General features: G+C 37.4%; 1 pseudogene; it reads left to right on the top strand.

Annotated features, from left to right (window-relative positions):
* Positions 1-7,908: 7,908 nt before the first annotated feature.
* On the top strand, positions 7,909-8,261 carry LOC105990941 (annotated as a pseudogene).
* Positions 8,262-14,583: the final 6,322 nt, after the last annotated feature.

The raw sequence follows: 14,583 nt of genomic DNA, 5'->3' as shown, positions 1-14,583 counted from the left end.
GAAAGGACCCAGTCCAAGTGTGAACATGTTTCAGGTATGGTTTAATTCCCCTTGGCTGGAATTTGGGCATGATGGCTCACTCAGCACTGACACTCAAATACTCCACTCGATGGAAACAATACCTTAATATATATAAAGAGGAAAATGGCACAAATGTTTTTCTCAGAAGGACTATTTTAACATATAGAATAAAGTCATAAATTACTTTGAAAAAAGTTCTTATTTTTTTTTGGCCAGTCTTGGGGCCTGAACTCAGGGCCTGAGCCTCTCTATGCTCAAGGCTAGCACTCTACCACTTGAGCCACAGCACCACTTCTGGCCTTTTCTGTGTATGTGGTACTGAGAAATCGAACCCAGGGCTTCACGCATGGTAGGCAAGCACTCTATCACTAAGCCATATTCCCAGCCCCATTTTGAAAAGAATCTCTATCAAAAGAATTGAGCAACAACCAAAGATAGTGCTTTAAATATGTACATAAATACATACACATATACACATACAATAAATGTTAATGACATTATGAATCAGGTATGAAACTTTACAAATGTTGACTGTAAAAACAGCTTTCTCAAAAATAAGAAAAATTAATATTAGTAACAGCATGAAAGTATATTTTGGGTTTTAATTTAAATCTTGTTTTAAAAAACACTTTGTTTACTTGAAAGTGTGCTTCTAAGTTTCAATCAGAGAAAGAAATGTTAGGGTTCCAATTCCTTGGAAATGAGTACCTGAAGTAAGTTTTGACAATGACTTTGACAATCAGCTAAGGCACAGGTAAAACACTAAAAGGATTTTGATTATTTTTAGAATAAAGTTATCCTAGAAGGAAAGATGAACAATAACAGGGACATTTCACATCTGCTTGGCCCACTGAGTATCAAAAACCTCCAAAGCTGGCAAATGCCCTGAGCTCAAGAAAGCCCAGGTAGGAAAAAGAACTTTGATCTAGAACCCAGATGTACACAGTGTGTCAAAAAGGCCAGGCTCAAAGTCACCATAAAATTAGCCTTTCCTCATGTGGTCCAGCACTGAGGCATGATGTTAAAAGCCAGACACTAAGTCAGAAAAATACATGGAGATATCAGCAAAGAGAGACAGGCAGGCAGAGAGAGAGAGAGAACAGCTCTGTTTAAGACCTTTTGAAAATCCTATGAGTGTAAGCTCTGTTACCATTTTTAACTTGGCAAAAAAAAGTAGTTAAAATAAACACCCCTGTGTACTTAGTTTAGCAAAGAGAAGTAACTAACACACCAGTAATAATAATTATGAGCATAGGAATATTATTGGCACTTACTTGGAGCTAGCATTATATTGCAATATTATGCACTTAGTGCTTTTAAACGCTTCTTCTTAAAATCGTGATAAATGAGAAAGAAAAGTTTTAAGAGAAACTGACCTCTGCAAATGCTACTCAAAGTTACACTGAAATGCAATTGCCAGAATTACAAACCCAAGCTATGTGACATCATTCATTCATTCACTCATTCAGAAATATATGATTCCCAACTATATGAGGAGCACTGTACAAAGCCAAGGTCAAAATCATGTGTGTGGTGGAGGGTGGAGTGTTGTCACTGTCATATTAGAAGAGACTTAACCAAATCATCTGCAATTAAATAAAAAGGTATGCACGTCTAAAGAAACTCAAAGCATGGAGAAGCTTGTATATGGAGTAGAGATAACTTCCTTCAGGAAATAACTATTATGCTGAGATCTGAAGGATGGATTGAAGAATGGTGATGGGTCAGGTAAAGGAGGGTAAGGGCTAGTGCTAGAACAGGGCTAGTGGAAAGGAACAATCCAAACATTAGGGGGAAGGAAAAGAGGGCGCACAGGGTAGTTTGTTGCCAAATGAGGCAGGACAGGGAGGTAAAATTCAAACCATTTAATCCAAGTGAAGGATTTTATTCTAACAGCAATAGGAAGGCACTCAAGGATAAACCAGTGGGGATAATGTGCTGGGGTTTGTGTTTTTTCTTTCAAGAATCACTTTGGTCATGCTTATAATCCCAGCTACCTGGGAGGCAGAGATCAGGAGAATCTCAGTTGGATGCCATCCTAGAAAAAATGTTATTGACTATATTTCAAAAAAATAGGACAGGTGTAGTGGCTCATGTCTATAATCCCTGTTATGCCAGAGACCTAAGTAGGAGAGCGATGCGTGAGGCAGTCCTAGGAAAAAAGTACAAGACTGTATCTTAAAACTGTAAGAAAAGGGCTGAGAGTAAGGTTCAATTGATAGAGGATGCCTCACAGCAGCAGATCATGAGTTCAAATCCTAGTTACACACATACACACAGAGAGAAAGAGAAAGACATTTGGCGAGACTGTACTGCATAACTATAGCAGTTGTCCAAGATGGAAGGGGTAATCAGTCAAGTGGCAATAGTAGAATACAGAGAAAGAGACAAATTGCAGAACTATTTGAGAGGAAGAACAGGGTAATTGGTGGTAGCACCAAAGCTGATGCTGCATGTGACTAGTCAGATGAGCATGAACTAGAACATATGGGGTTTGAAGTGCCTTAGAAATCTCAAAGTTGGAGTTACATGGGAAAAGTCAAGGAGAGAGGGCCAGACAAATGAAGAGAAGTGTGGGTGGATATAATCATAATAACTCACTGTACAGATATGAAAGTGGAGCCAGGTAACCTGAAGGTATGGGTAGGATTGGGACAGGCAGGAGAATGATAGAAAGGATGATATTGATCAAGATGAATTGTGCTCATAAACTGATATGTTGAATTGAATCTCCAACTACTTAAAGATACACAACTACTTGAAAATAATATTAATTTTTTTTACATAACAGGGTCTTACATGCATGAAGCCCTGGGTTTGATTCCTCAGCACCACATAAGCAGAAAAAGCCAGATGTGGAGCTGTGGCTCAAGTGATAGAGCACTAGCCTTGAGCTGAAGCGCTCAGGGACAGCACCCAGGCCCAGAGTTCAGGCCCCAGGACCAAAAAAAAAAAGGAAAAAAATAGATAGATATAGATATATGGATATAGACATATTACATAACAACTTAAAATTAAGTTTTAAAAAAATTTTAAATCCAAGTTGGAAAAATGATTTAATGGTTAGATAGACATGGTGACAGTTCATAGAAAATTTTAAGTTATCAATATAGATTCTAGAGGACAATTAAATCTATGTACCTGAGAAAGCTCACGAAGACAGTGTAGACTAAGAACAGAGAAATGACTGCTTTATCATGAGTATCCCAAAAGAACAGAGGTCCAAATGTGTAAACTGAAGCATATCCTTTGGGCCTGGCTTCACCTGGGCCATTATCTACTATGCACAGCAATTCTAAAAAAAATGAACCAAGTAGACATTATACCAACAGGGTAAGAGCAGAGGCAACAAATAAATACAGACAACTCCTTCCATTGCTGTAAGTGAAAGAGAAGAGAGAGGAGACAAGAACAAGACAGAGAGCATGTTCTATTTCAACTGGAAGATCCTTAAGTGTGCTTAAATGTTGACAAAATTGACCTGGTAAGAATCTTGAGTCAAGAAAGGTAAAGATATATTAGGGGTACATGTTCTGTAGGAAGACAAAACACAGAATTAAATCCAAGGAGAGATGTCAGCCCTAAATACCTAACAACAACAACAACAACAAAAAAAAAAAATGCTGGAGATTCACACATCTTCTGGGGAAAAAAAATACAGAAGGAATTCCTACCTAATGGCTTCTGTTTTGGTCAAATATAAAGTGAGGTTATCTGTTGAGAAGAAAGAGATGAAACAAGGAAGAGAGAAAAATTCTGAGCCAAAAACAACGCTTCAGAACAGATAAGTGACAAAGTCACACAACGATGGGGCCAGGCATAGTGGCTTTCTATCATCTGTATTCCCACCTACTCAGAAGGCAGAGACTGAAAGGATCACAATTCCAGGACAGCTGGGTTAAAAGTTATTGAAGCTGGATGCCAATGGCTCATGCCTGTAATCCTAGCTATTCAGGAGGCTGAGATCTGAGGACCACAGTTCAAAGCCAGCCCAGGCAGGAAAGTCCATGCCACTCTTATGTCCAATAAATTACTCAGAAAAAGCCCAAAGTGTCACTGTGGCTCAAGTGATAAAGTGCTGCTAGCCTTAAGCACAAAGAGGCTTGGGACAGCACGAGGCCCTGAGTTAAAGCCTTAGGATAGGCGGGAAAAAAAGAAAAGAAAAGAAAAAGACATAGAAAGAAATGCTACAGGCTCACAAAAATACTAAGATGTATGAAATCCATGTAAATCCTATGTACATAGGAGCAAATTTCTATGCAGATATGCATGGCTCCCAAACTGACTATGACATATCCTTTACTATTCATGTAGTATTTAGAATACAAAGAGAAACATTGTTGCTGTCAGAGTTGCTTACTTCAGTCACAACTCTAGTAAGATTTATTTTAAAAATAGCAAGTGACAGGGAACAAAGCAATGAGGGAACTAGGTAATCTGAAGTGGGTTTATAAGTAGATTTGCATGCTCATTCATTCTCCAGTTTGTAACAATTGGGCTGTGTCTAGCCTTTAAGTTCTTTATAATTGATTCTTTTAAAGTGACTAAACAAAGCCACTTGACATCAAACACAAAACATTCTTGAATTCCTTTAAATTAATATACTAGGCAAGATATAGAAACCTACAAAATACAGAGATGCCTAAAGGAAAGAAATGGCAAAAATCAAAATCTTTAACTAGAAATTATATGAAGTCATGGTATAAATTAATCTATATGACATACATCTGAATTTCTATGACATACTGCTGTCATAAGATTTCTATGATAGAGAAATCTTACAAATTACTGGAATCCTTGTTCTTCCTCTAAAAGAGCATTTCTAAATTATTCTTGAACTCCATTTAAAAGTGAGTATTAGTTGTAATGTGTGAATTTCCATTAAATAAAATACATTTAGCCAGGTGCCAGTGGCTCAAGCCTGTAATCCTAGCTAATCAAGAGGTTGAGATCTAAGGATCACAGTTTAAAGCCAACCCCAGGCGGGAAAGTCCGTGAGACTCTTCAATTAACCACCAGAAAACCGGAAGTGGTGCTGTAGCTCAAGGGGTAGAGAACTCACATTGTGCTGAAGAGCTCAGGGACAGTGCCCAGGCCCAGAATTCAAACCCCAGGACCAACAACAACAAATTGTGTGTATATATATACATATATATGTGTGTGCATATATATATGTATGTGTGTACATGTATATACACATATATATATATATAACCAGCTTTACAATGATTACACATTTTTATTATGCACAGTTAATAATAAAGATATTTATTGCTACACATTAGGGGTTCCCACCTGTAATCCTAGCTACTTGAGAGTACAGACTGGAAGGATCATGGTTTGAGGTGGGCAAAGGCAAAGAGTTCATGAGACCCTATGTCATTTATGGGGTACAGTGGTGCATGCGTGTCATCCAGGTCTGTGGGGTGGCTAAAACTGGGAGGAGAATCTTAGTTCCAGGCCAGCCTTGGAAAAATAGTCTGAAACTCCATCTCAAAACAAAAACAAAACCCTGAGTGTGATGCTATGCGCCTATCATCTGGCTACAAAAGGAACTATAGAAAGGAGAAGTGAGGTCTAGGCCAACCTTCATAAAAAGCAAGATGCTATTTCAACAATAACCAAAGCACAAGAGGCTGTAGGCATAGCATAAGCAATGGAATGGTCTGCCTAGCAAGCATAAAGCCTAGCTCAAATCCTAGTATTACAAAAAAAGTATTTATTGAAATAGAGTCTAAACCATCTCTAAAAACTAAATTACTGGGGGGGGGTGTGGTGGAGGGGGGTGGAGATGGGAGGAGAGGGCAGGGATGTATAAGGGGAAACAAAGGAGGAAGCAACAATGCTTGATAAGAAATGCACTCATTACCTTGCTCATGTAATTGTAACCACTCTGTATGGTATTTTCACAATAAAATAACTTAGTATTTTAAAAATATAAATAAATAAATAAAAATAAATCACTAACAGTTCTAATATAAAGTGATTTATTCATTTATTTCCATCTCTTTCACAATACTCATAAAAGGCTTAACTAAAGAAGTCTAAAATGTATCTATAATAAGCAGGTATAGAACCACATGTACTACAGTTGCCCTATTCCATAATTTGTCTGAGGGAAAAAGAAAGCATTTCTCATTAAAAAAGATTAAATTTTTATGCCTGAAACAAGTCAAGATGAGTTTATGGAAAAAGCAATCTTAAAATACCATATCTTCATAGATAATAAAACATTCTTAAGCACCCCTAAAGTCATTTAATGTTTAAGCTGTTAGGCAAAAGCAAAAATATAGTAAAAATCACTTCCTTAGGGTTGGAGGTATGACAGGGTGATAGGGTGCCTGCCAATGAGCATAAGGTGTCAGATAACAAGTGTGAGTTCCACTCTTGCATAGAAAAAAAATCACGTCTTCTGTTACCCAATAAAGGGGCTGTAACTTCTAGAAAAATTAACAACAAATTCATATTGAGAAATCTCAATAAATGTGACAGCTAACTTCTCTTGCCTACACAGTAATTCTCTGCCTTTCTTATCAACCCCAATCAGTTCAAGCAACACAGAAGCTTGAAAGGCCCCTGATTAGGCCAGGGATAGGAACTATGACTGGTCCACAGGAGCTGAAGCAATCTTATAGCCTTGCTTAGTAACTAATTCAGAGGATCTGTGTGACCTAGTTTTAGTCAACAAGGCAAATGCAGCAATCTATAGGGTGGGCATTTTTGTTCCTGATTTTGAAAGGAGAAGATTTATTCTATGGACATCTCTTTTGTCCATTGGAACAGAAAAGCAATGAGCCAACTATTGGGCAAACGCTTAGGGATAAAAATAAATGCATTAGGGAAAGAAAAGCAGAAACATAGGAAAGAGCCTGGGTTCTAGATGGCACCAGGTAACCAGCCCTTGTAACATGCTGTGGAAAGAAAGATTTGTAAGTTTCAAATTGCTTATAACCATAAACATTTAAAAGAGATAAAACTTTTTGAAAAGAGCTGGGCACTGGTGGCTCACGCCTGTAATCCTAGCTACTCAGGAAGCTGAGATCTGAGGATCACAGTTCAAAGCCAGCCCAGGCAGGAGAACCTGTGAGACTCTTATCTCCAATAAACCACCAGAAAACTGGAAGTGGTGCTGTGGCTCATGTGGTAGAGCGCTTGCCTTAAGCTGAAGAGCTGAAGGACAGCGCCCAGGCCCAGAGTTCAAGCCCTATGACCAAATAACCCCCCTCTAAAAAAACCAAAAACAAACTTAAAAAAAAGTTATGCTAACTAAAAACATCTTATGCAAAGAGTATAAAAAATTCCTACATATTTAATACAAAGGTTCTATTATATGAATATAGGCCAAATTTTCAAGTATTTCCTTCATTAAAAAGTGTACAAGGTACATTGAAAGAAAACACAAGTAACAGGATAAAAGGTCTGATGCTATAAAAATGTCAGTTGTCCCCAAGTCAATTTACAGGTTCTATCCAACCCCATTCAAGATATGAGCAGTTATGTATTTATGTGTGAGTTATTTAACACATTAACATACAAATCAATGTAAAAGTTAAGTAATGACCAAGACAATGCTGAAGAACAAACTTAGACTTCCACTGCCAAATATATAAAGATTACAAAACTATAGCAATTAAGTTATGTGTGCTAATGATAAGCCAAAAAAGAGATGAATAAAGCAAAATCTTTACTAAGAATCTTGAGCATGCTTGATTTATGACAAATGTGACACTAAACTGCCTTGGAGAAAAAAATGATCAAATTAATAATGATGTTATGTCTTGTAGATATTTTCAATATGTGGAAGATAGTCAATTTGATCTCAACTTCATTGCATACATAAAAGTCAATTGGGTATCTATAGATTGTTCTATGAAAAGTGTTTTACAGCTCTTTGGTCTCAGCGGCAGAGGCAAGATGACGAAGGGAACGCCATCCTTTGGAAAGCATCTCAGTAAGACGTGCACGTTGTGCTGCCACTGCAGTTCTAAGGCCTACAACCTTCAAAAGTCGACGTGCGGCAAATGTGGCTACCCTGCAAAGTGCAAGAGAAAGTATAACTGGAGTGCCAAGGCAAAATACTACTGGGACAGGTCGGGTGAGGCACCTAAAAAATGTCTATCGCAGATTCAGGCATGGATTCCGTGAAGGAACAACACCTAAACCCAAGAGAACAGCTGTTGCAGCATCCAGTTCATCTTGAGAATTTAAAAGATTAGCCATACAATAAATGTTCTGGTTTTTAAAAAAAGTGTTTTACAAATATGTGTGTGTGATACATATATATTATAGATTTATATGTGAAATATATGTTTACAAGAATATATATGCTGCATATATATAAGAGAAAAGGGGAAGGCTGTTGAAATGATAATATATTAGAAGACGAAAGGTATAAGATCAACACAGGAAATTTCTACCAAACAGAAAGATACAGAATTGAAAAAACAAGAAAGAAATACTGAAGATATCATCTTCCAAATTGTATTTCCATTCATGCAACATACACACTGTCTATAGTTCCAACTCCACAGGGACAGTGCTGTGGACACTCAGGATAAGCAGTGAACAAAAGAGACAAAAATCCTTCTATCTTTGAAGCTTATTTTCTAAGAGTTCCAAAAAGGGAGAAGAGAGGAAAAAAAAGGGAAAGATACACTTTTTTCCAGGAAAAAATAAAAAAACACATTAGTTTCCAGATGAAAGAACCCACCAAGACCCAATCCAATGCTACTTCAAGGCATATCAAGGTAAAATTTCAAAACATCAAAGATAAAGAGGAGCATCTAAAAGTATTCAGATGTAGAAAAACATACATAAAATAAAAGAGTCAGAGGTCAGTTCCTTTCTTAAGAGAACCTTAAAGGCAGTTAGGCAATAGGCAACACTTTGAAAATTCTGAAAGAAAATAATTTTCAACCACAAATTAAAAACCAAGACAAGTGTGAGAGTAAAATAAAGTCATTTTCAAAAAAGCAAGTGTCTAAAAATGTATTTCTTACAGCCCACATTCTCTGCAAACTCCCAGCAGGAGAGGCTCCAACAAATAAAAAATAAAAAAAGACATGTGGAACCCAGAGATTTAGGGACAGAGTAAGAGAACCAGAAAAGGAGACAGACGGGTGGAATGGTAGTGACAGGAAGTTCTGATATGAAAGTGATGCAGAATACCAGAGAATGAACTGAGATGGAAATGTGTCTCTTGTAGGAAAATCTCTAAGGTAAGGAAAAAAAGATGTAAGAAGCCTGCTGTCATATCAGACATGTTAAACTGAGTTTTACCAAGTTTAGGCATAAGCTAGTAACAAACATTTAGAAAACTAAGCAGAACAGAAACTTTTTTTTTTCAAGCACAGGGTAGTTGTTTATTACAAGCTCGAGCCTGGACTCACAAGCATCACCAATGCAGCAGGTCAGAGTTGAGAACTCAAATCTTTCTCTAGCAGGGTTTTTATACAGTTTTTACGACTTCTGTACGTCATTACAACACTTAACAAATCATATCACAATGTGTAACCAGTGGTGAGACCGATCAGGTACGGGGGATTGGCTGGTTCATGGGGTTGATGCTCTTTGAAACGATTGGCTGGAGCAGATGGTCTGAACCCCGATTGAGTGGTTCTTATCCTGTTAACTGCTGATTAGCTGTGTTAGCAGAATTTTCCATAAAGGGGGTTGTTCCTGGAATTTGGGCTCAAGGTGATCAAGGGGAGTTGCTGATTTCCTGGAATATCAAGGGTAGTTGCTGATTTCCTGGAATTTGGGCTCAAGGGGAGTTACTGACACAGTTCCCAGACAAAATGGAATCCAAACCTAAAAATGCTATATTTCGTTCAGGCTTCACAGCATCTTTTTGTCCTTTTAAAAATACGTCCACTTGCAAGAATAGCATAGAAGTCAAATTACATCCTATAAATAAACTGTATTAGGAAGACCTCCTACTCAAGCAGGCAAGCCCTCCTAGTCATCTGGAGTGACAGAGCCCACCACAACAAAGTTGTTAACAAAGAAGCAACTTTATTGAGAAGGCAGAACAGAAACTTTTGAAGAAAGGAACTAGGAGAGTGCACTGGCTACTCTGCTGTTGAAACTATGAAGAGTAACAATCTTGAAGATACAAGAACCAAGAGGTAAAACAAAGGAAATTGTGAAACCAGGAGGAGAAAAGAAGGGCAAGAAACAGTGAGTAAAACTATGGCCAGAGTCACAAGAATCAGTGATGCTAAAGAACATCATGCATAGTATTCTATGAGGTAAAAAGAAAAGAACAAGTTAAGAATATCAACAGTGATGGAAAATACATTGACATGTTATTTCATGTACCTACCTAAGGGAGAAAGGCAACAAGGATGAGCATTCCTGACTTCCATCTTAGCAGGGATTACAGCTAAGGTAGCTCATTCCTTTCCTGGACCAAAGACAACTAAGACAAGCAGGCAAACACTTCAGCTCAGAAAGAGGCTCTATTAAGACCCTCAGGCCAACTGCAGCCAGAAGCAGCACCCTCTAGTCACCAGGACAAGTGACTTTCAGGAAGCAGCAGTGGGGGTAGGCAAGGAGGCATAGTGGGAAATAAAGAGAAACTAAGGTGGAAGGGCAGAGGCTCTAAAATTAAGGTTTTATTCTAACCAACAGCAATGAAGTGATCAGCCCAGAACACTAAACTTTAACAAGGTGACTGCTGGTTAAAATATTTAAACAGAACCAGAGTCTATTTTGATACACAAAATATCCAAGATGTATTTTAAAAGTCACCCATCATACCAAAACTCAGGAAAAATCATAATTTGAGAAAAGATTGTTAACAATTGATGGCAACACCAAGACAATACACATGTTGGAATTATCTGACAAAGATTTTAAAGCATGTATCCTAAAAATGCATCAACAAACAATAACATGTTCTCCTGGAACAAATAAGGAGGATTAAACAAAAAGAAAGTCTTGGCAAAGAACTGGAAGATACAAAAAAGATACAACTTACAGAAATCATAAGTACAATAACAAAAACCATGAGAGAGAGAGAGAGAGAGAGAGAGAAACTTTCAGGCAGAGCTTAACAGGAGAAGGCAGACAACAGAGGACAGCACCAGTGCACATGAACAGGATTTAGCAACACCACCAGGGGAGCAAAACAGGCAGAGCACAGTGACAGACATTGCAACCTGACTCCCAACTTATTATTGAATATAGAAAAAAAATTTAAAGAGGACAAAACTATCAGGGCTGAAATACTGACTAAATATTGGCTAAATAATGACTAAATTTTTTGAAATATAGCAAAAGACAAGAAATTACACTATCAAAAAGCTAAGTAAATCTCAAACAAAATAATCCCAAAAGAGATCCACACCAAGATAAATGGATAAAACTAAAGAAAAAAAAAAACATCTTAAATTCAGTGAGAATCAACACTAACGAAGACACTAACAGCAGAATTCTCAAAAGAAACCAGACAGGCCCATAGGGTTTACAATACAATACTTTTTTGAGTGCTAAAATTAGTGTCAACCATAAATTTTCTATCACTCCCACTCATCTTTTTTGTATGTAATTTCCATGTGTTGAAATGTCACAATGAAATCCCCATACCCTATATAACCAATTTACATTAATGAAAAATTAAAATTAAAATAATGAATAAAGATGAGAATGTAGATGCTAATTTTCAGAATCTGTAAAAATATATACTAAAAAAAGAATTTGTCTAGGACCTGATCTTTCCTTATGTATAGCATATTTATGAATTTTTATTGCATGGTATCTCAAAAATCTTGCAAAATAAGATGTATACAAATAAACCAGCAGTCACCCAAGGGTTGAGATTGAAAAGTAATAAGAGTTATTACTGTACTATGTATACTTGTACTTAGTCACAGTACATTAATAGTTACAAAAATGACAAAGTTATACAAATGACAAAGTTAGCAACATACACATAAAATCCACACAACCTATGAAATTCCCATCATTTCCTTGTTTTATTTGTATTTCCTTTTCCTGAACTACAGAAAAATCAAGAATAAACGAGATTGCTTTACAGACTAGGACTAATCTAGACAGCAGTTAATCCAAATGTACCTGAACCACAGTTCTAGAGAACTGGCGAATATAGCACTACTTCTTGGTTCCATTAAACCATACTTACTTCCAGATGTATGAGATGCTAGCTCTTACATCATGCCAGCTACAGGTCAAACAGCACCTATAGCTGTGCCTTCCAAACCAATAATGAGGCCTACATCAGAGTTTCCTAGGTGCTTGTGAAACAAAGCATATTTCTGGGCTACACAACACTACTGTATCAGTGCCCTACAGCAGCCATAAGACTGGGAAGTTGGAAACCTTCTCAATGTGACCTTTTAATAGTAAAGGTTTTAATTCATTGTTCATGTGTTTCCTAACTTTCTTATATTTTGACATGATAACCATGAAGTTAAACTTTATTCCAGAGATGTGTATGGTAAGAATTTGCTTATGATTCAGAAGCAAATTAATAAAACACTGTTACTAATATGAGGAGACATCAATCACTATCTGTCAGTCTCCATTATCAATCACTGCTTCTAGAGAGTGACAGAGAAAAAAAAAAAAAAAGATGCTTAGTGAATGCAATAAATATAGCCTGTCCTAAGAATTTGGGACATGGAGCATCATATTAGAATATAAAGAAAGCAACCATTTACCCCAAGGAGATCAGATGATGTGTTACCTGTTCTTCAAAGAAAGCTGATAAAACAAATGCCCCAAATATGTTTGAACAGAAAAGAGACAAAGATATTAATAACTTAGTTATTTTAATCAGGAAACCAGTTTAAATATCTTTGAAACTTTTACACAACTGAACTAAAAAAATTTTAATCTTCTATTTTTGGCATTGAAATACAAGTTTATTCACTGTAATGTATTTTCAATAAGTTATTTTTTATTTAAAAATATCAACATCTTACAGATCTAAGCCGAAAACCCTGCAGTTCATGCTAACACTGCCATCTGGAGCCTATTTTCTTGGCACTATCTACAGCAACACCTTTGTACGTACCTCTAAGTCCCTCCCTGATCAGGCTAGCTTCACTGGCTATATACATTGGCTTTTAAGTGTTTAAAAGTTGACAGAAAAAACTGAATAATTTGAACAAAACAAAATGGACAGCAGGCAGAGTAGAACTACTGGCAGCTGCAGAGCTATTTAACTTCATAGGTGTATTGATAATAAAATATTTACATTAGATTAAACTTCAGTGAACCACTCAGTGTTAAACCTAAGTTTTCACCATAAAAACATCTTACAAAGTGATATACAATGGAAGTAGAACATGATCTACTCTGATTCCACTGTTGATTTGCTGGCAGGACCAATGACAACAACCATGTATAGAGACATCATCTTCCTGTGTCCTTCACATCTCTGACTCTATTCCCTCCCTTTCCTCAGAAGCCATCTCATAATTTAAAGAAAAATGCATCTAGCCCTGCTTTTCTCTGCCCTGACAAATACGGCCTAATCTTGCCTTTCCCTCTCTTCTAAACTCAGCAAGAAAGGAGTCCTTATGTAACTGAAAGTTCGATGCTCTCTCTGTTAACCTTGTTGCTCCCTATAGATGCTCTGTCTCTACACCCCAAATATAGGAAATTGCACAAGTCTTGCTCATCTTACCAATGCCCCAATCAGCCTGTATCAGGACCTTCTAGATACTATGCCACCTTCGTAACCCTCTCACTAAAGCACAGTAATCTACAGTAGGCTACAGGCTGTCTCCACTTCACCTTCCACAATTTCAGCCTCCAAATGCCATCAGAGTGCCACTTCAGGAACTTATTCTGCTTACATCACATAGAAGATCCTCCTGCCAAATCCAACATGTACCTCTGATGATGAGCTGCCTTGAAATCTTTGTACCATTTGATGACAATGACTACTACTCCCTTTATGATACATTTTCTACCCTGAGTTTCCACAAACCTGTTCTTTTCCTGCTCAGTCACCTTCTCAGAATCCTCTGCCTATATCTCAGACATTTCCTCCTCCAGTCCTCTTCTCTATTTGTGCAGTTATTACATCTATGAAATTTTATATATTTGCATAGTTAAGAACCACCCCTTGGGGCTGGGAATGTGGTTGCGTGCTGGCCTAGCATGCATGAAGCCCTGGGTTCAATTCCTCAGTACCACATACACAGAAAAAGCCAGAAGTGGAGCTGTGGCTCAAGTGGTAGAGTGCTAGCCTTGAGCAAAAGAAGCTCAGGGACAGCGCCCTTGCCCTGAGTTCAAGCCCCAGGACTTGCAAAAAAAAAAAAAAGAACCACCCCTATCTTCAACTGTCAAATGCAAAGGCCACATCTTTAGCTGTCCACAAGTTCCTAGTGACCTCAAAAGGGCTAAGTTTAAAGCAGAAGTCACTATTTCCCCATTCCTACACTCATCTTCCCTTTATTTTCAAGAATACAATTCCCACAATCCTTACTTGCTCCAAACCAGAAATCTAGGTATCAACTTTAGACTCTTCTTCCTTTTATTCCTAAAGTCCTAGCAATGATATTTTTACAACCATTCCCAAACTGTACT

This window comes from Dipodomys ordii, unplaced genomic scaffold, assembly GCF_000151885.1.
Source record: "Dipodomys ordii isolate 6190 unplaced genomic scaffold, Dord_2.0 Scaffold68, whole genome shotgun sequence".
Lineage (NCBI taxonomy): Eukaryota > Metazoa > Chordata > Mammalia > Rodentia > Heteromyidae > Dipodomys > Dipodomys ordii.
Note: the sequence above shows the minus strand (reverse complement) of the source record. Positions and strands in the feature narration are given on the sequence as shown.